At 44.1% G+C, this 23565-nt stretch overlaps 1 pseudogene; it reads left to right on the forward strand.

Annotated features, from left to right (window-relative positions):
• The first annotated feature begins 15121 nt into the window (after window positions 1-15121).
• The window catches only part of LOC123450500, a 44359-nt pseudogene continuing 35915 nt past the window's right edge, over window positions 15122-23565 (forward strand).

Below are 23565 nucleotides of genomic sequence, written 5' to 3' on the forward strand. Positions count from 1 at the left end.
GTGGTGCGGATGGATAAGAGCAACATCTGTAGGTGGTGGCCACTATCTATTTTTTCACGGCCGCACGCAGCCCATCCCGTCGAGTTGGAGGAGGCCTCGGGCATGAACGCTCGAGCCGAGCTCGTGTTTTGCAGGAGTGCGGGTGCTTGAAAGTGGCTGAGGCCATGCAGCAGGGGGCGAGGTGGGAGAAGCAAGGAGTGGTGATGAAGCAGTGGTAGTTGTCGGTGGATGGCAACACAACGGTAGAGTGCAGGAAGGAGCAAGGCGAAGGCGAGGGTAGCAGCGCTCGAGCCAGACCCCTCAAGGTCTTCGGCGTGGGAGCACGAGAGTGGGTCGGTGCGATGCGGGACTTGTGCGACCATCATGGCAGTGCACGACACAAGAAGGTCTACGGGGGCTCTGACCATGGTTTACGCTACAAGAAGGAGGCCCGAAGGCAAGGAGGGGCTCCATGAGGCAGGGAAGAGGAAGGAGGGGGCACAAAAGTTCCCTGGGCTTGCTGGTCAGTGGGCGCCATGGCCAGCGGTCGGGGTGATGGGGATCGAGGGCCTCCCTGGTTGTGCTCGTGTGTGAGGGTGGTTTTTGTGTGGCGGTGGGCACAAGAACGAGAGGGTGAGGGACAAATCAAGAGAAGAGAGGGATCAAGCTCTCTAGGGTTAGTAGATGGGGGCGGTTGGGCCTTGTGCTACCTAAGGCCCAAGTGGTCGGCTGGGATGGGCCCTCTCTCCTTCTCTCCCACTGATTTAAAGAAAGAAAGAAAGAAAGAAAAATAATATTGAATGAAGAAAAGGAACAGAGGGTTGGGAAGAATTTGAGAATAGGGGGTTATTTCCCTAAACTCACAAAATTGTGTTGATCCAACAAATTGCAAAGAGACAACTTGAAGAGGTTTGGAAAATAAACTCATTTGAATCAATTCAAATGGTTTGAACTAAGACAAGGTTTGAAGGTGAAACTTGAAGTAAAAAAGGCATATGATTTGAACTGCAAGTGTGTTGGGGGTCATTCCGATTAATGGAATATTTATTGTAGCTCCCAAAAATATTGGCAGGACATGTTTGTAAGTTATAAAGATAAATCACCATGTGGATGTCCCTCAATTTAAATAGACCAACAGATTTATGCAATTTATTTATTTAAGTTGCAAAAGATTAATGAAATGATGGCATGATGACATTATGAATGCGACAAACGAATAATCACACGGGGGCAACGGAATAAAAGGGGAATCTTCTGGAGCGTCGGTCTTAGGCTGTTACTTCACCTCTACGGAAACCAGTAAAGGAAAAGTTATGGTTGTCACCACGAAACACTCGGCAGTCAAATTTCGTAAATAGAACATGAAACCAAAGTCTGCTAGTCTAGAAACGAGAAGAAGATTGTAGCCAAGGGATTCAGCAAGGATGACATTTTGAATGGAACTATCATGAGATACGTCCATATTACCAAGACCAAGTACCTTACCCTTGGAGTTATCTCTAAAGGTCACATACCTTCAAGGTCCACGGTTTGGTGTGATTTTATGGAACATGTCTTTATCTCCGGTCATGTGATCGGTGCGTCCTATGTCGAGAACCCATTCCTTTCCACCGTCCATGTAGTCTCTAAGGTTCGCCATAAGATTAAGGTTCCACATTGTCTTCTCATACTCAATGTCAAACTCCTCTTCTTGATTGTAGTAGCCATGCTCCGCATAATAATCATCGGATGAAGTTCCCTCGTAAGAAACAAGAGTTTCAATAGAATTTTGACTCTGACAATGTTCATATTTATGCGTGTGAATGGCTTCAACAATGATATTGTTAATAGTAATGGCATGTCCTTTAGAACGCATGAGGTCACGAAGCTCAAATAGACATTTATCAAAATTAGGATCGGTTGGCTTCATTTTGAGAAAGGCAATGCATTTGTGGACAAATATATCAATATTTTCAAGGAATAATTTGGATATCTTCACTCTAAGTTTTTCCACATAGTATGAGCACACTCAAAGTTTTGCATTTGATTAAGCATATTTCTCGGTAGTCCTCTAATGCTAAGATTAAAAGTGTTAAGATTACCAAGCATATCGATTTGATCATCATGAGAAGGATCTTTGGGATCAATCGGAGGCGCATAGGGATAGTCAACATACATGCGCAAATGGAACTCATAAAATATATCAAGCATTTAATTTTTCCATTGTCTAAAATATTCCCCATCAAGAATAGGCACTCTACAACCAAAAATCCAGGAATTAGTCACAGTCATCCTCCTCCAAGGGTGATTAAACCAAGGTTTTGGAGACCTTGCTCTCATACCAATTGTGGGATTTATATAAGATGTGTCTAGAGGGGGGAGAATAGACTACTTGACAAGATTAAAATCCTAGCATTTTCCCAATTTTATGTTTGGCAGATTTTAGCACATGTAAAGTCCAGTACACCTTACACATGCTAGTCAACATATATGGCAGCGGAAAAGTAAAGACTTTGCACATGTAAAGAGGAGTAGGGTTTAGGAGATCAAACACAAAGAGGTTGACACGGCGATTTTTGGCATGGTTCCGATAGGTAACGCTATCATACGTCCATGTTAGTGGAGACTTCAACCCACAGAGAGTAACGGCTGCGACAGTCCATGGAGGGCTCCACCCATAAGGGGTCCACAAAGAAGCAGCCTTGTCTAGTCCACCATGAGTTCCGCCCACGAAGGACTATCCTTACTCACGGTCGATCTTCACGAACTAGGTGATCTCCTTGCCCTTACAAACATCTTGGTTCAACTCCACAACACCAAGTAGGAGGCTCCCAAGGGACACCTAACTAATCTAGGAGGCACCACCCTCCAAAAATTAATAGATGTGGTAGAATGATGAACTCCTTGCTCTTGTTCTTCTAAAGATAGTATCCTCAACACAAAATCACTCTTTCACAGAATAGGCCTCGGTAGGACAGATTGATTTGGTCGAAAGCAGTTTGAGGAAGCGACAAATCAAGTTTCAAATGATTGGATTGGAATATCTTGGTCTCAACACATGATTAGGGTGCTATCTCTCACAAAAATGGATCTGGCAATGAAGTGTGTGTTTCGAGTGCTTCCTCTACAAATGAGAGGTAGGTCAAGGGGTATATATAGGTTGTCCTCAGAATCCAACCATTACACCTAAAGTGGCCAACTTGGTGACACCGAAGTCATCAACTGGGTGGTATCGACTTGCACTAAAAGGCAACAACTTTTGAATCACAGTGGAAACGATCTACACAACTCGGTGACACCGAAAAGGTGGCTAATGGTCAGATGACACAACTCAGTGACACCGATACTCAAACTCGGAAATTCCGATTTTGTGTACCGAAGCAACAGAAAGTTGGTAACCTAAACTCGGTAGCACCGATACAATTTCGGTTGCACCGATTTGGTGGCTTTGGCAAGGGTTCTGTCTGAGATGAAAATCGGTAGTACCGAAATGAGAAAGTTGGTGGCACCGATTTTCAGTATGTGGCTTTGGACATAGCGATATGTGGGAAAGTGACTGAGTAGTTTTGATGTCCATCTCTAATCACTTGAGAAACCAGTTCATTTTAATACCTTACCCCCTTTTAATAGTATTGGCTTTCCTACGGACTCAGAAGTGATTTCTCACAAATATAAAATGTAGAGTCTACTAGCTTGAAGCTTGGGCCAATCTTATTCCTTTCTTGCATCAAGGGGCATCTCCACATAATCCTTTTTGCCAATCCTCTCTATGGACTATTCCTGAAATATACTAGGTAAAAGTGTTAGTCCAAGAGACAATGTATGTTGTCATGAATTATCAAAACCACCAAGGGAGCATATGTGCTTTCAGTTTGTGTTTGTCCCTTTGGGCACTTGTTTGATCACATTTGCAACCTAGAACCCCCTTTTAGGAACCCCCTGTATGCCACTTTACTATCTCACCTTTCTCATTGATACGACTCCGTCGTATCTACTTTTCCGAACTCTTTTGCCCTTTGTTTTGGACTCTAATTTGCATGATTTGAATGGAACTAACCCGGACTAACGCTGTTCTCAGCAGAATTGCCATGGTGTTGTTTTTGCGCAGAAATAAAAGTTATCGGAATGACCTGGAAATTTATGAGGATTTTTTGTGGAATAAAAAAAATATGCTAGCGCAAGAATCAACCGGAGAAGTGGAGCATGGAGCACACAAGCCTACCAGGCCCGGCCCCCTGGCCATGCCTACCAGGCTTGTGGGGCCCACGAAGCTCCATCACCTCCAATTCCAGCTCTATTTAGTCCCTTTCGTCTGGAAAAAATCAAGGAGAATAGTTCATCCCGTTTTACTATAAGGAGGCGCCGCCCCTTCCTGTTCTTACTCTGGAGGACAGATCTGGAGTCAGTTCTGGGCTCCGGAGAGGGGAGATCGTCGCCATCGTCATCACCAACCTTCCTTCATCGCCAATTCCATGATGCTCTTCACCGTTCGTGAGTAATCTCATCGTAGGCTTGCTGGACGGTGATGGGTTGGATGAGATCTATCATGTAATCGAGTTAGATTTGACGGGGATTGATCCCTAGTATCCACTATGTTCTGAGATTGATGTTGCTACTACTTTGCCATGCTTAATGCTTGTCATTAGGGCCCGAGTGCCATGATTTCAAATCTGAACCTATTATGTTCTCGTCAATATATGTGTGTTCTTGATCCTATCTTGCAAGTTGTAGTCACCTACTATGCATTATGACCCGGCAACCCCGGTGTGACAATAGCCGGAACCACTCCCGGAGATGACCATAGTATGAGGAGTTCATGTATTCACTAATTGTTAATGCGTTGGTCCGGTTCTCTATTAAAAGGAGAACCTTAATATCCCGTTGTTTCCATTAGGACCCCGCTGCCACGGGAGGCATGGACAATAGATGTCATGCAAGTTCTTTTCCCTAAGCATGTATGACTACATACGGAATACATGTCTACATTACATTGACGAACTGGAGCTAGTTACATATCTCTCCGTGTTACAACTGTTGCATGATGAATACCATCCGGCATAATTATCCATCGCCGATCCAATGCCTACAAGTTTTTCCTACAGGTCCTTGCTATGTTACTCTGCTGCTACTGCTGTCACAGCTGCTACTGTTACTTTGCTGCTACTGTTGTCACTGCTGCTACTCTTACTCTGTCACTATTGCTACTTGTTACTATTGCTATTGTTGCTATCATATTACTCTACTACTGGTACTTTGCTGCAGATACTAAGTCTTTCAGGTGTGTTTGAATTCACAACTCAACTGCTAATACTCGAGAATATTCTTTGGCTTCCCCTTGTGTCGAATCAGTAAATTCGGATTGAATAATCTACCCTCGAAAACTGTCGCGATCCCCTATACTTGTGGGTTATCAAGACCTTTTTTCTGGCGCCATTGCCGGGGAAGCATAGCAATATTCTCTGAGTCACTTGGGATTTACGTCTGCCTTCAGTTATGAGTAAGTTTGCGACACCACCTCCTACTAGAAATTTTGATGTGTCGCCTGTGCTTGATGATGCTACTTCTGCTGTCCGTGATGCTTGTGATGATGCTTTGCTTGATTATGCTTTGCCACTAGGTGCATTCCTTGATGCACAAATTTCTAGACTTGCTGCTAGATGTGATGATGCTTCTGAAACTTCTGAGATTCTTGAAGTAGAACATGCTGTTTCGCCTGTTAGAACTAGCTCTCCTAGATATGAATTGCCTGATATGCATGAGTGTTATGTTATGGAGGGAGAGATAGCTGAGGACTTTCTTTCTTGTAAGGATAGCTATGATGTAGAGAAATTATTGCGCAAGTGGAAAGAAAAATCTCCGAACGCTAGGATGAAATACGACCCGAAGTTTGCTACTTCGCTTATCTTTGTGACCAATAAGGATTATGAATTCTCTGTCGACCCTGAGTTAATCACTCTGGTCGAATCTCATCCTTTTCACGGTTATGAGTCTGAAACGGTTGTAGCACATCTTACCAAACTGCACGATATAGCCACCCTATTCACGTGTGAGGAAAAGATTCGCCACTACTATATCCCTAAGTTGTTTACTTTCTCGCTAAAGGATGATGCTAAGACTTGGTTCACTTCTCTTTCTCATGGTTGTATGCGTAGCCCCCAGGATATGATCTACTACTTCTCTAAAAAATATTTCCCTGCCCATAAGAAGCAAGCTGCCTTGCAGGAAATATACAACTTTGCGCAAGTTGAAGAAGAGAGTCTCCCAGAAGCTTGGGGGAGGCTTGTCCAGCTATGGAATGCTTTGCCTGATCACCCTCTTGAGAAGAATGAAATACTTGATATCTTCTATAATGGACTAACCGATGCTTCTAAGGACCACCTAGATAGTTGTGCCAGTTGTGTTATTAGGAAACGAACCGTAGAACAAGATGAGATCCTATTGAATAATATCTTGTGCAATGAGAATGCTTGGACTATTCCCGAACCACCTCCGAAGCCAACTCCGAAGAAAGGAGGTATTCTATTCCTCAGTCCTAAAGATATGCAAGAAGCTAAGAAATCTATGAACGATAAAGGCATTAAATTTGAACATGTCAAAAATCTACCACCTATCAAAGAGATTCATGGTCTTGATAACCCGATACAGGTAGTAGAGGTAAATTCTCTTCGTAGATTCAATGAGAGTCATATTCCTTTTGATAAACCTGCTAGCTTATGCCTGGATGAATTTGATAACTTTGTTGCCAAACAACAAAGTTTCAATGATTATGTTAGCAGACAATTGGAACAGAATGCTCGCATGCCTAGTCATTTAAGTGCTTGCGTGGACAGAAACATCAATAATCTTAAGATGTTGAGTAAACATGCTTCTATGGTTACTACTCAAGTAGAACAAGTACGTAAGGCTCAAAATTACTTGCTCAATGAGTTGAATTACAATTCTAGCAGAGTCGTCACTAGAGGCGGTAGAATGACCTAGGAACCTTTGTATCCTGAGGGTCATCCTAAGAGAACTGAACAAGATTCTCAAGGACTTAGCACTAATGCACCTAGTCATCCTAGAAAGAAAAAGAAAGATGATAGGAACTTGCATGCTAGCAACCCTGTTACACCTAAGAATCCAAATGATGTCTCTGTCTCTCATGCCAAAACACAATCTGGTGATGAACATGAGCCTAATGATAATATCAATAGTGGTGTTCATGTTGATGCTCAACCTAGCAACGATAAGGATGTGGAGATCGAACCTGTTGATCTTGATAACCCATAGCCTAGGAATAGGAGATACGATAAGAACGACTTCATTACTAGGAAGCATGGTAAAGAAAGGGAACCATGGGTTCAGAAACCCATGCCCTTTCCTCCCAAACCATCCAAGAAAAAGGATGACGAGTATTTTGAGCAATTTGTTGAAATGATTAGACCTGTCTTTCTGCAAATGCGTTTAACAGATATGCTCAAAATGTCTCTGTATGCTATGTACATGAAGGATATTGTGACTAATAAGAGGAGGATACCTGAGGTTGAGATTTCCACCATGCTCGCTAATTACACCTTCAAGGGTGGAACTCCTAAGAAACTAGGTGATCCCAGACTGCCCAATATACCTTGCTCTATTAAAGGCAACTACGTTAGAACTGCTTTATGCGACCTTTGAGCCGGTGTTAGTGTTATGCCTCTCTCTCTCTTTATCGTAGGCTTGAACTGGATAATTTGACACCCACTAAAATCTCTCTGCAAATGGCCAACAAATCAAGTGCTTTCCCTATTGGCATTTGCGAGGATGTGCCTTTTGTGGTTGCTAACGTTACTATCTTAATGGACTTTGTTATGCTGGATATTCCCGAGGATGATGCCATGTCGGTCATCCTTGGAAGACCCTTTCTGAACACTACAGGGCCTCTTATTGATTGCAACAAAGGCAATGTCACTTTCGATGTCAATGGTAATGAGCATACGGTGCACTTTCCGAAGAAACAATATCAAGTACATTGCATCAATGCTATTGAAAAAACTTCATCGATTCTTATTGGGAGCTTTGAATTCCCTATACCTACTGTTAAGATGAAGTATGATTTTCTGGTTGGGGATATGCACATCCCCATTGAGGTAACCTAGTGACTATTCGAAAATTCTCCGTTCCTTTTTACGCGATTCAAAAAAGTTTGTCAAGGAGACTTGATCAACCTCATTGACGGATTTGTTTCAATGACCATGAGGTGGATGAATCGAGGAGTCACAAACCTGTGTTCCAAGCTTTCACCTTCGGTTGCTTAGAAGAAAAATGATAGATTTAGCTTTAGTTTTCCCTGTTTTCTGCTTTTTGCGCCCAGTAGAAAAGTTTCGCGAAAATAAAAGTTCTCCGAATGCCCTGAAAATCAAGTATGATTATTTCTGGAATTTTTGGAAAATTCTGAGACGGAGAGCTAGTCAAGGGGCTGCACTAGTGGGCCACAAGCCCTGGAGGTGCGGGCACCCCCCTGGCCGCGCCTACCAGGCTTGTGGGGCCCACGTGTTCCCCCCTCCACTTATTCTAGCTCTCATCTCGTTCTCCTATCTATAGAAAAAATCGTTTCGCAGCTCAAACCCGTGTTCTTGCTCTTCTTGCTGGGATTTTCAATCTCCTTGTGCAAAGCCCCATTCACCAAACTATTTTGGGGAAATTGCTCCTTGGTATGTGACTCCTCCATTGGTCCAATTAGGTTTTGCTCTTGTGCCTTATTCGTTGCATATTTTTGCTGCCTTGGTGACCCTGTTCTTGAGCTTTGCATGCTAATTTTAGCTGGTCCCAAGTAGTTTTGATGCGTGATATGGCCTCTAGGCACTTGTCGGAGTAGTTGCTATGAGTTTCGTTGAGCCTTGTTTACTTTTCCTTTGAGTCACTGAAAATTTCAGAAAAGGAAGATGTTCAGGAGAAACTATCATGGTGGTTCCTCAAGCAAGAGGGTCCCCGTCTCGCGATTCGGGAACCCGATCCTTACCAACAGAGGAACGCACAAGTACAACCATGTGAATGGCCTTCTGATGAATTCAGGATTGAGGCAGGTTTCAAAGACGAGTTTGATACACTTGTTCACAATGTCGGACTCGAAGAATTCTTCTCCGATAAATGTGAACAATATGCTACTCTCACTGCCTCTTTTGTTCGTCGATTCAAATTTTCAGCTGGCTGTGACACATTTGTACAGTTTGAACTCTATGACAAATCATATACCGGTTAATATTAAACCGACCGCGTGTTTTCTATATTACCGTTCCTGCTCCTGCCTTCTTTGACTTTTAGGTAAAATGGAGATATTACATAACCAGAGGAGAGGCAGAGGAGTATGAGAGGGAGGCAAAGGCTGCTCGCCTCCGTGAGTACCCCGGAGACAGTTACTTCCGACCTTCGGAGTAGACCAACTTAGGCCAAAAGCCCAAGCTTGGGGGAGTACGTGTTTCTCACCGACTTCATATTCATGCTTACACTTTCACTTTGTTATTCGGTGTTCACACTTTGCCACTGTATCATCCATGCTAGTTTATTTCTTTTTCTCGCTTTCTTCACATGTGTTTGTCTAGTTTGAGAAAACCCAAAAATATTTCTTTTTCTTCTTTTGCTTGTTGGGAGCTTTCCCGTGTAAAAAGTTTTCTTTTTTCTTTGGGTCAAGGTAGAAGACCATGGTTACAATGTTTAGTGGCTCTCACATGCATATATGTTTATCTGTCAAAGAGCCATATTACTTTGTCTTCTCGTTTGTGTTTGCTTGCATATTCCAGCGTAGTCCAATGCCCGAGCACTCTTATTATTGTTCACATCATTCGGTCGTGCATGTGAAAGGCAATAATGACGATATATGATGAAGTGACTGAGCCTGGAAAAGCGGGTACGAACTCGATCTATTTTCTTTTTGTAAATATGACTAGCTCATCGTTCCTGATTCAGCTTTGTTACGAGAGAAACATGTTTGCAATGAAAACTTAGAGATCATAGTTTCTGATGCCATGCTTAATTAGCTAGGAGCTTATAATGATTTGTCTTGGATGCCAGCATGAATCTTGAGATGATTATGATGTAGGATGATAGGATGGTATCCTCCTTTGAATGATTCAAGTAGCTTCACTTGGCTCATGTTTACGCATGTAGTTGAAACAAAATCAACATAGCCTCTATGATATTCATGTTCATGGTGATTTATGTCCTACTCATGCTTGCACTCAATGTTGGTTAATCTCAATGCATTTTGATGACAGTTGTCGCTCTCTAGTTGCTCGTTTCCCAGTATTTTGCTAGCCTTCACTTGTACTAACCGGGAATACTGCTTGTGCATCCACTTCCATAAACCCAAAGTTGTTCCATATGAGTCCACCATACATATATGTGGTATCTACCTGCCGTTCCATGTAAATTTGCATGTGCTACTCTCTAAACCTTCAAGAAATAATCTGTTTTGCATGCCCGAACCGCTCATGTGGTGACAAGGGGCGATCAGTATCTTCCATGCTAGGCGTGTTATCCTCGATATGTGTTTATTCACTATCACTCACGAGAAAGGGGCCGCTAATTAGAATGCCCAGTTCCATGCTCAAATCGAAAAGATAATTGCAAACAAAGCTCCCCCTAGATTGATGTTGGTATGGACGGCACCCGAGTATTCGGCTAGTCGTGGAGTGTGATTGATCGGTGGTGGGGGAGTCAAAACTTTACTTTTCTGTTTGGGAACCGCCTATAGTATGTGTAGCATGGAAGATGGTGAAAACTCTTGGTCATTGCGTTGACAGTGAAAGCATGCCAACCAAAATTATTATCTCTGTTTTAAAAGCTTGAGCTCTGGCACCTCTGCAAATCAATGCTTCCCTCTGCGAAGGGCCTGTCTATTTATGTTTCTGTTGAGTCATCCTCTTCTTATAAAAGCACCAATTAGAGAGCACCTCTGTAATTTTTATGCTTTGCTTTTAACTGATATTGAGTATGAATGTGAGAGGATCTTCTTTGCCATGAATTACAATGTTTCGTCAGCCATGGTCTTTGAAGGTGCTCTGCCTTTATGTTTTGCGGTCTTAGAAAGAGCTAGCGAGATACCATCTGTTCACACTGCTTCATCATTGTTTTGATTGAAGTGTTGACGTTTGAGACTTATTATTATTGCTCGCTAGTTGATTATGCCATTGATATGAGTTTACCATGAGACCTAGTTGTCATTTGCTTATGTAGTTAGCTTATGATCTTGCTGAAATTCTAGATATGAGTTAGACATAGTTGCAATAACAAGATGAAACAGAATTCGTAAAAGTTTTTATTTTGTCTCTTTCAGTTTGCCAACTTAATTGCTTGAGGACAACCAAGGCTTTAAGCTTGGGGGAGGTTATACATCTCCGTCGTATCTACTTTTTCGAACTCTTTTGCCCTTGTTTCGGACACTAATTTGCATGATTTTAATGGAACTAACCCGGACTAATGATGTTTTCAGCAGAATTGCCATGGTGTTGTTTTTGCGCAGAAATAAAAGTTCTCGGAATGACCTGGCAATTTACAAGGATTTTTTGTGGAATATATAAAAAATACTGGAGCAAGAATCAACTGGAGAAGTGGAGCGTGGAGCCCACAAGCCCACCAGGCGCGCCCCCTGGCCGCGCCTAGCAGGCTTGTGGGGCCCAGGGAGCTCCACCGCCTCCAATTCCAGCTCTAATTAGTCCCTTTCGTCCAGTAAAAAATCAAGGAGAAGAGTTCATCATGTTTTAAGATACGGAGGGGCCACCACCTCCTGTTCTTCCTCTGGAGGGCAGATCTGGAGTCCGTTCTGGGGTCCGGAGAGGGGAGATTCTCGCCATCGTCATCACCAACCTTCCTTCATCGCCAATTCCGTGATGCTCTTCAACGTTCGTGCGTAATCTCATCGGAGGCTTGCTGGACGGTAATTGGTTGGATGAGATCTATCATGTCATCGAGTTAGTTTTGATGGGGATTGATCCCTAGTATCCACTATGTTCTGAGATTGATGTTGCTACTACTTTGCCATGCTTAATGCTTGTCACTAGGGCCCGAGTGCCATGATTTCCGATCTGAACCTATTATGTTCTCGTCAATATATGTGTGTTCTTGATCCTATCTTGCAAGTTGTAGTCACCTACTATGTGTTATGACCCGGCAACCCCGGAGTGACAATAGCCAGAACCACTTCCGGAGATGACCATAGTATGAGGAGTTCATGTATTCACTAAGTGTTAATGCGTTGGTCCGATTCTCTATTAAAAGGAGAACCTTAATATCCCGTAATTTCCATTAGGACCCCGCTGCCATGGGAGGGATGGACAATAGATGTCACGCAAGTTCATTTCCCTAAGCACGTATGACTACATACGGAATACATGCCTACATTACATTGACGAACTGGATCGAGTTACATATCACTCTGTGTTATAACTGTTGCATGATGAATACCATCCGGCATAATTATCCATCACCGATTTAATGCCTACGAGTTTTTCCTACTGGTCCTTGCTATGTTACTTTGCTGCTACTGATGTCACTTCTCCTACTGTTACTTTGGTGCTACTGTTGTCACTTCTGCTACTATTACTCTGTCACTACTGCTGTCACTATTGCTAATGGTTACAATTGCTACTGTTGCTATCATATTACTCTGCTAGTGATACTTTGTTGCAGATACTAAGTCTTTCAGGTGTGGTTGAATTGACAACTCAACTGCTAATACTCGAGAATATTCTTTGGCTTCCCCTTGTGTCGAATCAATAAATTTGGGTTGAATTCTCTACCCTCGAAAACTATCCCGATCCCCTATACTTGTGGGTTATCAAGACTCGTCAACTAAGGACCAGCAAGGCAAGATGCACCAAGGATCCACCTCGACAAACAACTAGTAGTGAAGACTTTTGACAACAACCTAATTGTCGGGGTACTAAAGAACGGGTCGGTTAGTGCCTTGACTTGTGCACAGAGGACAACAGACTCCTGCCCGGCAAGCCTTACTAGGAGACGAGGTGTCCAACACAACACCATGCATCAAGGCAAAGTCACCAGCAAGCCGCCTTGCTGGTGAAGAACAAGTGGCAGCCACTATGCCCAACAAGGACTCCACTACCACTTCACCACAACAACTCACCAGGCTAATTGTCAACTACGATGAGGTGGTGTCCAGCGGGCAAGCAGTTAGGTGAACCTTGTCAGAGGCGTGTGGCAGCCCAAGGGATTTACAACACCTTTACTGACACTCGTCCCACAGAGTGGCAAGATAATAAGAGCTAGTTGGGCGAACGACACAAAAGGAGAGGTGATCCTTACTAAGATACGTTGCGAGCGTGACACCTGACAACACATTTAATGTGGGTGTCCTAATCCGTCAGGGTTAGGTATTTCCCATTGTAGCTCTTGTCAGTTGTTTTGGCAGCTACAGGACCTACAATTTACCCCATGCAATGACAATTTTAGCCATTGTGGTAGCCCCTTGATATATAAAAGGAGGACCATGACTACCTTTAAAAGGCTTGACACTTTGTCCATTTGCACGGTTAGCCGCACTCCTTGAGCATTCTTGCGCTCATGTACTTTGTACCAATATAATCCACAATGCACATGACATAGGTTTAACACTCCCGAGCGGCATAAACATGTCGAAACCCAGAGCGCCCATGAGTTTGATATGCTCTTTGTTCCCGTGCTTCCCCAAAGTTGAACCGGAAAGGGGCCTTGTAGGTCCCATAGATTGTCGTACCAGGACATATTTGGCAGCCAGGTAGGGGCCGCATGCACGAACCTTCACGAACTTCTGTGTGTCTTTCTCACCATCTTCATCGATCCACATGGCTCCCAAAAAGGCCAAGGGCACATCGACGGTCGTCCCATCTTCGTCCAAGCTGCCATACAAGGCACCTACAAGAGATGCAGATGGGGGCGACCATCGTGCTCACCATACAGGTGAGCACATCCACAACATTGCATCGACTTCAACGAGCCACAAACCGGACTCTCTCATCATGGCAATGCGAGATGCACTAGTGGTGATCGGGGATAACACCACGATGACAACGACTACATCAGCGATGATGAGACCTCCGTCGTGCCCCTCACAAGACAACCGCGAACAACACCGATGGGGCAACGACCGCACGCGATGGATAGATAAGAAACCAGCATGCCACTCTCAAGGCGCACAGTTCCAAGCTCATCGTCAACCTTCTGGTGAGGACGTGCAGCATGCGGCAGGACGAGAGAGCACTCCTCCTGACATGGTCGGGAGTAAGAGCACCAATCGTGCCTCGCGTCGCTCCATCCCCAAGAACTTGGAGGAAGCCTTGGTATAGGGCCAGTTGTTGCTGAACTTTCCACATGCATCAGAGAAGATGGAAGATTGAAGGGCGACCATACAGAGCCTATAGAGCTTTGTGAACCGCAACAAGCTAGAGGTGGCGGGTCCCTCGCAAGAGCACCATGCGGCTACAAGAGGGGGCGATGCTGGCGGAGCACCCACGATGCAGTCGCCCCCACAACAACAACAACCATCCCGTTGGACCGATGTGCAGGACGAAGTTTCTTATGCGTCGACGGTCCCATGGAAAAAGCGAGATCAATACCAGGGCTTGAAGGACAAGCGCAAGGAGGACGCGTGCACCACCATCGAGAGGCAGCAGGAGATGCATCGCCAATCGAATGGCCATGCAGACCCAGCCATCGATGAGCCTACGCCTAGGGTACCAGGAAGCCTACCTTATGAGATAGGTTGCCCGACGTTCACCCACGAGCTATGAAAAAGTCCGTTGGCCCTCCAGCCGGGGCTTCAAGCCTGAGCTACCGGACAAGTATGACGGCAAGATGAGTCCATGGGAGTTCCTCGGTATCTACATGATTGTAGTACAGACTGTTGGGGGACAGGATGAGAAAGTATTCACCAACTACTTCTCGTTGGCGCTCAAGCCCAATGTGTGGAGTTGGCTGATGAACTTGCGATAAGGGTCCATTTCTTCTTGGGTGGATCTACGCAACCAGTTCGTTGGCGCATACCATGGGGGTCACAAACTCCTAGGCAGCCCAATGACCTACATGCACTTCCCCACAGAGATAGTGAATTCTTTCGCAAGTACATCCAGAGGTTCAGTCGTGTGCTGTGTTCCATACAAATATCCCTCACATCCATCTTGCCATTGTGATTGTCGTGTGCCATACGAACATGCGCAACCGGCCGATGTCCAAGGAAATGAGCATGAACAAGTTGTGGGATATCACCGAGCTTTATGATATGGTTGACAAATGTGCACGTGTTGAGGAAGGAAGAAGACTCCCTGGAGAAGATACTATCGCACAAGTCGCTTTAGATGACGAGTACACGCCCGCCTCCAAGACAAAAGGTCGAAAGAAGAATCGAAAGCGCATAGGCAAGGCAGTAATGGCCATCGAAGTGTTCGACAAGTACATCGCCGACAAGAAGGCTAAGTCTAATGGGTGTGGCAAGGAGGTTGCCGCCTGCTGGGGAGACGACGAGGATGCGGCAGGAGAAATGGCCGGCAGGCCATACTGGAATATCCAGCACACCAAGTGTCACACCCTGTGTTTGTACCACCTTGCCACAATATGTCTTTAGAAAATTAGGAACCACTTAAAACATTTTGTGCGCATGTGAGGATTGAATTGGTTGTCATAAGCTTGTTTGCCTATATGAGTTTTTATTCACAAAAATTCTCCCTTATCTCAATACTCATCTTCTTGCTCCAAATCCTTGCACAATAACCATACCATGTGAATAGGACCTAAAACTATCTTTTATTAAATATTATTTTGACCAAAAGGCATTTATTTATTTTAAACCTTCGAAAACCTCTAAGTTGAGATTTGTACTACAAGTCCTCAATTTAGGTGAAATGTTTTGGCCCAAATTTTTTTTTGGATCCTATTATCAAAAAGACTTCCCAAAACCACACCATAATTATTTTAAAAGTAATTTTCCTATTTTAGTTAAATACCTCTCTGTGAGGCCAGAAATTGTCTTTCATAGAGGAAAATTATTATAATTGACTCAAAAATATTTGAGAAACTTTAGGGAAACTCACTTGACATTTATTCTCCATATATAAGAGTTACAACGCGTGCTTATTTCAAGCTTTTGAAAATTTACATAGGAAATATTCTCAAATGATTCTAGGAAAAATCTAGAAATTCACACATGATATATGTGGTGATCTTGCCAAGTTTCATCTCAATCCAAATTGATTTGGTTCACCAAAATATTCCAAAACCCTCTTTGTCCGAAACAAAATTTGAGCAACTCTACATTACCAAGTTTCTCCAATTCCTCTCAAACTTTGCAGGAGTGATCTAGTCCTCAAAGAAAGATACTGCACCAATTTGTGCATTTGTGCGAATGATTTTCTTAGCTAGATCTACAGAAACTAGATTTTGTTGATTTCTAGGGTTTTCTATGTTTGCATTGCCAACTTTCCTCCAATGAGCCCAAACTTGATGATCAAGCTCAATTATTCCCACTATTTGATCATGTTAAGTATCATAGTAAGTGGGCAAAGTGATCTTTCCCAAAACTCTATCAAACACCTTCTGGCAGAATCCAGAAACTACTGTTTTGACCTCCAAAGCTATTCCCCTTGCCCTCAATTTTTACCACAGCCTCGGCCAGACCCATAACACCTCGAGTATCAACCCCAACAGCTAGCTCCATGATTGAGGCATCGAAACCCCACTTGCTCTAGACAACACTTTTCTCCCCTCTCTCTATTCTCTCTCTCTCCTGGACAGCCTCGAGAGCATCCCATGCTCCCTCCCCTATATTTGAATCCCCTACAGCTGATGGAAAGTAGTGGCGGCGCCAGGGCCCCTCCAAGGCATCATCATGCAAGCCAAAAGCACGCTCTCGAGTGTGCTACAGGAGACCCGAGAGTGGATTTTGCTCCATGCCCATCCCTTGGACATGTCGAGCCTTTTCCCTTGGGGAAGTTGAGGCACCAAGGCGCCCGCGATGTGCCAGTGTGTCGGGAGCCACTTCTCCCTATCCCTCACCCTATGCAGCGTGCACCCGATGCCACCCCCGCTCGGCCAATGCACGAGCTCGCAATGGTGGGCCCCCGCTTTCTCTCTTGCTCCCTGTTGTCTTAGACCACCCACATAAGCACCCCGACACTGAGCCGAGCCCTCCCATGGCCTCCAGCCTCACCTACGACATTGTCGGCCCACGGGTCTATGATGTACCTATTGTTCCCTATAAATAGGGCCTCCTCTGAGCTCTCTTTCCCCTCTGGTATCTCTCTCACTCGTTCAATCGAGCCCCACACCACTCCTTCTCCCCCTCGAGGCCCTAGGCTTGAGAACGACTAGAGCGCCCCCACGTCGGGACGGCCACGAATCTCTGGGTACGACCCTCCTCTAACGCTCCTTTCTTTTAGTTCGATCCACTATCTCCCCTCTGACTCGTTTCCCATTCTCTCCTTCATGGAATGATGCAGGAATTGGCGGGTTCAACTTTGCCTGAGCCAGCTCTGCCACCGCCCTCTCGTCGCCGGTGACCCACAGTCCTCCGAAGACTCCCTCCACCTCCACCAGAACGGCGGCTCGACGGTGACTCCATTCATGCACTCAGCTTTGCACGCCGTGGCCGGAAACCTCACTAGTGAGCTCGTCGGCCTCGTTGTCATGAGGTTGGAGATGACGGGCGGGCCCCGCCTATCATTTTCACCTCTCTCTCTTCCCTTTTTGTTGATGTCAGTTGGGCCGCGCTTGTCTGGTTTAAACCCCTACAAGCAAGCGCACTGGGTCGCGTGGGCCGACCTAGCTGTCTGGGTCTGGCTCGGCTGGCTATTCTGTTCTGGGAGCACAGTAGCCATTTTACTTTTTTACTTTTCTGGCATTATTTTCAAAAATCATGTGGCTAAAATATTTGTCCAAATCCAAATATTCCACCACAAAAAATCTTGTAATATTACACCCAATTTGATTTTGCGAATTGTGAAATTTTTGGAAGAGGTTTGGTGCAAAATATTACTTAAAAAACTTGTTTAATGTATTTTAGCTCTCTATTAAAATTCATTTCACCACTTTTTATACTTCAAAACTAAAACTAATAATTTTCACAACGCTAATATTCAACCTAGTATTTTACAAAACGAGTTGACATTTTGCAGAGTGTTATATTTCCCTGTTTTGTTGTGGCCTTATTTTTGTCGTTATATTACATCGAATAAATTGCGTTGTTGAAAAAATGCTTGGATAAGAAGGATTTGAAGACCCCGGGGACTTTGTTGATCCAGGCAAGCATCTCTTTGACCATGACTATGAATCCCTTTTTGCATGTCGTATGGCACTTTACTTCATTGCATTTGAATCATGTTGAATCGGTGATCACCTTCGTGGGTTGTCCCTGATAACTCCTTGTTGATACTTGCGCTCAGCGTGACCCTACCTTCCTATGATGGTTGTGGGGGTGGGAAGTCATTAGGATGCTGGAATAGTTGCTATGCAAATGGGATGGGAAACATGAATGGTGTCGGAAAGGAAATGATTTCAAGGACCTTTCGAAAACGTCATTGGGTGCCACTAATGCCTGAGAAAGATGGTGTTGAGCTAGGTAACCACTTGAGAAATAAGTTGTGCACTGAGTCAAGTGAGTGGGTTGTTTTCAAAAACAGATTGGTTTAAGTTGTGACCATTACTCCAACCTTACATGTACGACCACCATAGACCTTCGAACCCGCACGGTCTGCACACTTAAGGTTCGGTGACCTTTTCGATATAGCTGAATTATTGATGTTGGAAACCGAATATTTTTCGGAGTCCCGGATGAGATCCTGGACGTCACGGGTTTCTCCGTAATGGTCTGGAAATGAAGATTGATATATAGTATTGTTGCATTTGGCTTCCGGAACGATTTCGGGCATTACTGGTAAAGTATCGGGAGTGACAAGTGTGTTCCGGGGTTTTACCGGGAGGGGGCACCCACCCGTGAGGGGACCTAATAGGCCCATGTGTGGCACACCATCCCTTAGTGGGATGGAGAGGCCAGCCTAAATCCTATTTCATCTAAGGCAAAAATAAAGAGGAAAAGGAAAAAAAAGAAGGAAGGAGGTGGACAAGATAGGAAGGAGTCCTCCACGAAACCTAATTGGAGGAGGACTGTTCCCTCCTTGGTTCGTCCGAAGCCTCCTCCTTGGAGTAGGGGGCAAGGAAGCCTCCCCTTGGTTCCTCCTATATATAGTGGAGGTTTGAGAGGGGTTTTGCACCTCAAATCTTTGTGCAAACCTCTCTCCCTCCACTACTTCGTGATACCTCCTAGCTAGATCGGGACGGCACGACGAAGCCCTGCCGGAGCAGCTCCACCATGATCACTGCCACGTCGTCATGCTGCTAGAGAATTCAGCTACCTCTTTGTCTCTCTTGCTAGATCAAGAAGACGGAGATCGTCATCGAGCTGTACGTGTGCTGAACGCGGAGGTGTCGTCCGTTCAGTGCTAGATCGGGACGGATCATGGGACGGCGGCGATTTGGATCGTGAAGACGTTCCACTACATCAACCGCGTTTTTAATGCTTCCCGCTTAGCGATCTACAAGGGTATGCGTATCCTATCTCCCTCTCTTAGATGATTATCACCATGATAGGTATTCGTGTGCGTAGGATTTTCTTTCCGTGCAACTTTCCCCAACAGTGGCATGATAAGCTAGGTTCATGCGTAGATGATATCTCGAGTAAACATAAAAGAGTTTGTGGGCGTTGATTTTCAATTTTCTGTCCTCCTTAGTCTTTTCTTGATTCGGCGGTAATGTTGGAATTAAGCGGCCCGGACCAACTTTACTCGTACGCTTACGAGAGACCGGCTTCATCGCCTGACATGCAACTGGTTGCATAAAGATGACTGGTGGGTGTCTGTTTCTTCCACTTTAGTCGAATCAGATTTGACCGAGGCGGTCCTTGGAGAAGGTTAAATAGCAACTTGCATATCACCGTTGTGGCTGTGCGTATGTAAGATGCGGTCATACTAGATACCCATAGCAGTCACGTAAAACATGCAACAAGAAATTATAGGATCTCTAACTTGTTTTTGCAGGGTATGCATGTGATGTGATATGGCCAAAGACATGATATGATATATTGGATGTATGAGATGATCATGTTGTAATAGTTAAATATTGATTTGCACATCGATGCTGCGGCAACCGGCAAGAGCCATGGGGTTTTCTTTAAACTAACGTTTGTGCTTGCAGATGCTTTTACTGCATCACTAGGTTGTAGATTTAGTAGTAATAGCATAGATAGCGTGACAACCTCGATGGCGGCACGATGATGGAGATCAGGGTGCATCGCCGGTGACGATGGAGATCATGCCGGTGCTTTGGTGATGGAGATTAAGAAGCACAAGTTCATGGCCATATCATGTCACTTATGATTTGCATGTGATGTTAATTCTTTTATGCACCTTATTTTGCTTAGAACGACGATAGCATTATAAGGTGATGCCTCACTAGAATTTCAAGATAAAATTGTGTTCTCCCTGACTTTGCACCGTTCCGACAGTTTGTCATTTCGGGACACCACGTGATGATCGAGTGTGATAGACTCAACGTTCACATATGGCGGGTGCAAAACAGTTGCACACGCAGAACACTCGGGTTAAACTTGACGAGCCTAGCATGTACAGACATGGCCTCGGAACGCATGAGACCGAAAGGTCGAGCATGAATCATATAATTGATATGATCAACATGGAGATGTTCACCACTGAAACTATACTGAACTCACGTGATGATCGGACTTGAGTTAGTGAATTTGGATCATGCGCCACTCGAATGACTAGAGGGATGACTATTTGAGTGGGAGTTCATTAGTAATATGATTAGCTAAACTCAGTTGTACGTCTTCAACATAGTCTAAGTAATCTGTGCAAAAAAAATATGTTGTAGATCAATGGCTCGCGTAGTAGCAACCCTGAATTTTAATACGTTCCTAGAGAAAGCTAAGATGAAATATGATGGAAGCAACTTCATTGTCTGGGCTCGAAATCCGAGGCTTATCCTCCAAGCTGGCCAAAAGCAATATGTGCTTGATGCTATGCTAGGTAATGCACCACCCGGTACGGGAGACCAAGATGTTTGGAATGCTTGGCAAGCGCATAAGGATGACTACTCACTAGTTCAATGTGCAGTTTTGTATGGTTTAGAACCGGGACCTCAAAGACGTTTTGAACATCATGGAGCATATGAGATGTTCCAGGAGTTGAAGTTTACCTTTGAGAAGAATGCCCGGATCGAGAGGTATGAGACCTCCAATAAGTTCTATGCTTGCAAAATGGAGGAGAATTCGTCTATTAGTGAACACGTGCTCAGAATGTCTAGGTACTCTAACCATCTAGCTGAGCTGGGGATTGAACTCTCGCAAGAATCTATCATGAAAGAATTCTTCAGTCACTTCCACCTAGCTATAAGAGCTTCATGTTGATCTATAAAATGCAAGGGATTAATAAGTTACCCGACGGGTTATTTGCGATGTTGAAAATCGCTGAGTCAGAAATCCAGAACGAACATCAAGTGTTGATGGTCAATAGGACCACTAGTTTCAACAAAAACGACAAAGGCAAGAAGGGTAACTCCAAGAAGAGTGGCAAAGATGTTTCCCTCTGGCGAAGAAACGCAAGGCTGGACCTAAGCCAGAAACTGAGTGCTATTATTGCAAGGGGACTGGTCACTTGAAGTGCAACTGCCCCAAGTATTTGGCCGATAAGAAGGCGGCCAATGCCAAACAAGGTATATATGATATACATGTTATTGATGCGTACCTCACCATCTCTCATAGTAGTTCCTGGGTATTTGATACAGGTTCTGTTGCTCATATTTGCAACTCGAAACTGGAACTGCGGAATAAACGAAGGCTGGTGAAGGATGAAGTGACGATGCCCGTGGGAAATGGTTCCAAGGTTGATGCGATCGCCGTTGGCACGATCTCACTTCAGTTACCATCGGGGTTAGTGATGAACTTAAATAATTGTTATTTAGTGCCTGCGTTGAGCATGAACATTATATCTGGATTTTGTTTATTGCGAGACTGTTACTCATTTAAGTCAAAGAATAATGGTTGTTCTATTTATATGAGTTATACCTTTTATGTTCATATTGAATTTTGATTGTGATGACACTCATTTCCATAACATTGAGACCAAAAGATGTAGAGTTAATAATGATAGCACCACTTTCTTGTGGCACTATCGCTTAGGTCATATTGGTGTTAAGCGCATGAAGAAACTCCATGCTGATGGACTTTTGGAGTCACTTGATTTTGAATCACTTGACACATGCGAACCCTGTCTCATGGGCAAGATGACTAAGACTCTATTCTATGAAACAATGGAGCGTGCAAGTGACTTGTTGGAGATCATACATACTGATGTGTGTGGACCAATGAGCATAAAGGCGCGCGGCGGATATCGTTATTTTCTCACCTTCACTAATAATTTGAGTAGGTATGGCTATATCTACTTGATGAAGCACAAGTCTGAAACATTTGGAAAGTTCAAACAATTTCAGAGTGAAGCTGAAAATCATCGTAGCAAGAAGATCAAGTTCCTACGATCTGATCGAGGAGGTGAACATCTGAGTTACGAGTTTGGTGCTCACTTAAGACAATGTGGAATTGTTTCACAGTTGACACCGCCTGGAATACCACAGAGTAATGGTGTGTCCGAACATCGTAATCATACTTTATTAGATATGGTGTGTTCAATGATTTCTCTTACCGATTTGCCATTATCATTTTGGGGCTATGCATTGGAGACAGCTGCATTCACTTTAAATAGGGCACCGTCAAAATCTGTTGAGATGACACCATATGAGCTATGGCATGGCAAGAAGCCAAAGTTGTCGTTTCTTAAAGTTTGGGGATGTGATGCTTATGTCAAAAAGATTCAGCCTGAAAAGCTAGAACCCAAAGCGGAAAAGTGCGTCTTCATAGGTTAAACAAAAGAGTCGGTTGGGTATACCTTCTATCTCAGATTCGAGGGCAAAGTGTTTGTCATGAAGAACGGAGCTTTTCTTGATAAAGAGTTTCTCTGAAAAGAATTGAGTGGGAGGAAGATAGAACTTGATGAGGTTGTGGAACCTCTGCTTCAACAAGATGGTGGCGCAAGGCAGAAAGAAATTTCTGACGAGGCAACACTAGTTGAAGAGGAAGCTAATGATGATGATCACGAAGCTTCATATCAAGTTACTGTCGGACCTCGCAGGTCGACAAGAGAACATACTGCTCCACAGTGGTACGGGAATCATGTCTTGCCAATCATGTTGTTGGACAACAATGAGCCTCTGAATTATGGAGAAGCAATGGTGGGCCCACATTCCAACAGATGGTTAGAAGCCATGAAATCCGAGATAGGATCTATGTATGAAAAAAAAGTATGGACTTTGGAAGTATTACCTGAAGGTCGCAAGGCTATTCGGAACAAATGGATCTTTAAGAAGAAGACAAACGCATACGGTAATGTGACCGTTTATAAAGCTCGGTTTGTGGCAAAGGATTTTTCACAAGTTCAAGGAGTTAACAAAGATGAGACATTCTCACCCGTAGCGATGCTTAAGTCCGTCCAAATCATGTTAGCAATAGCTGCATTTTTCGATTATGAAATCTGGCAA

This window comes from Hordeum vulgare, chromosome 4H (assembly GCF_904849725.1).
Source record: "Hordeum vulgare subsp. vulgare chromosome 4H, MorexV3_pseudomolecules_assembly, whole genome shotgun sequence".
Classification (NCBI taxonomy): Eukaryota; Viridiplantae; Streptophyta; class Magnoliopsida; order Poales; family Poaceae; genus Hordeum; species Hordeum vulgare.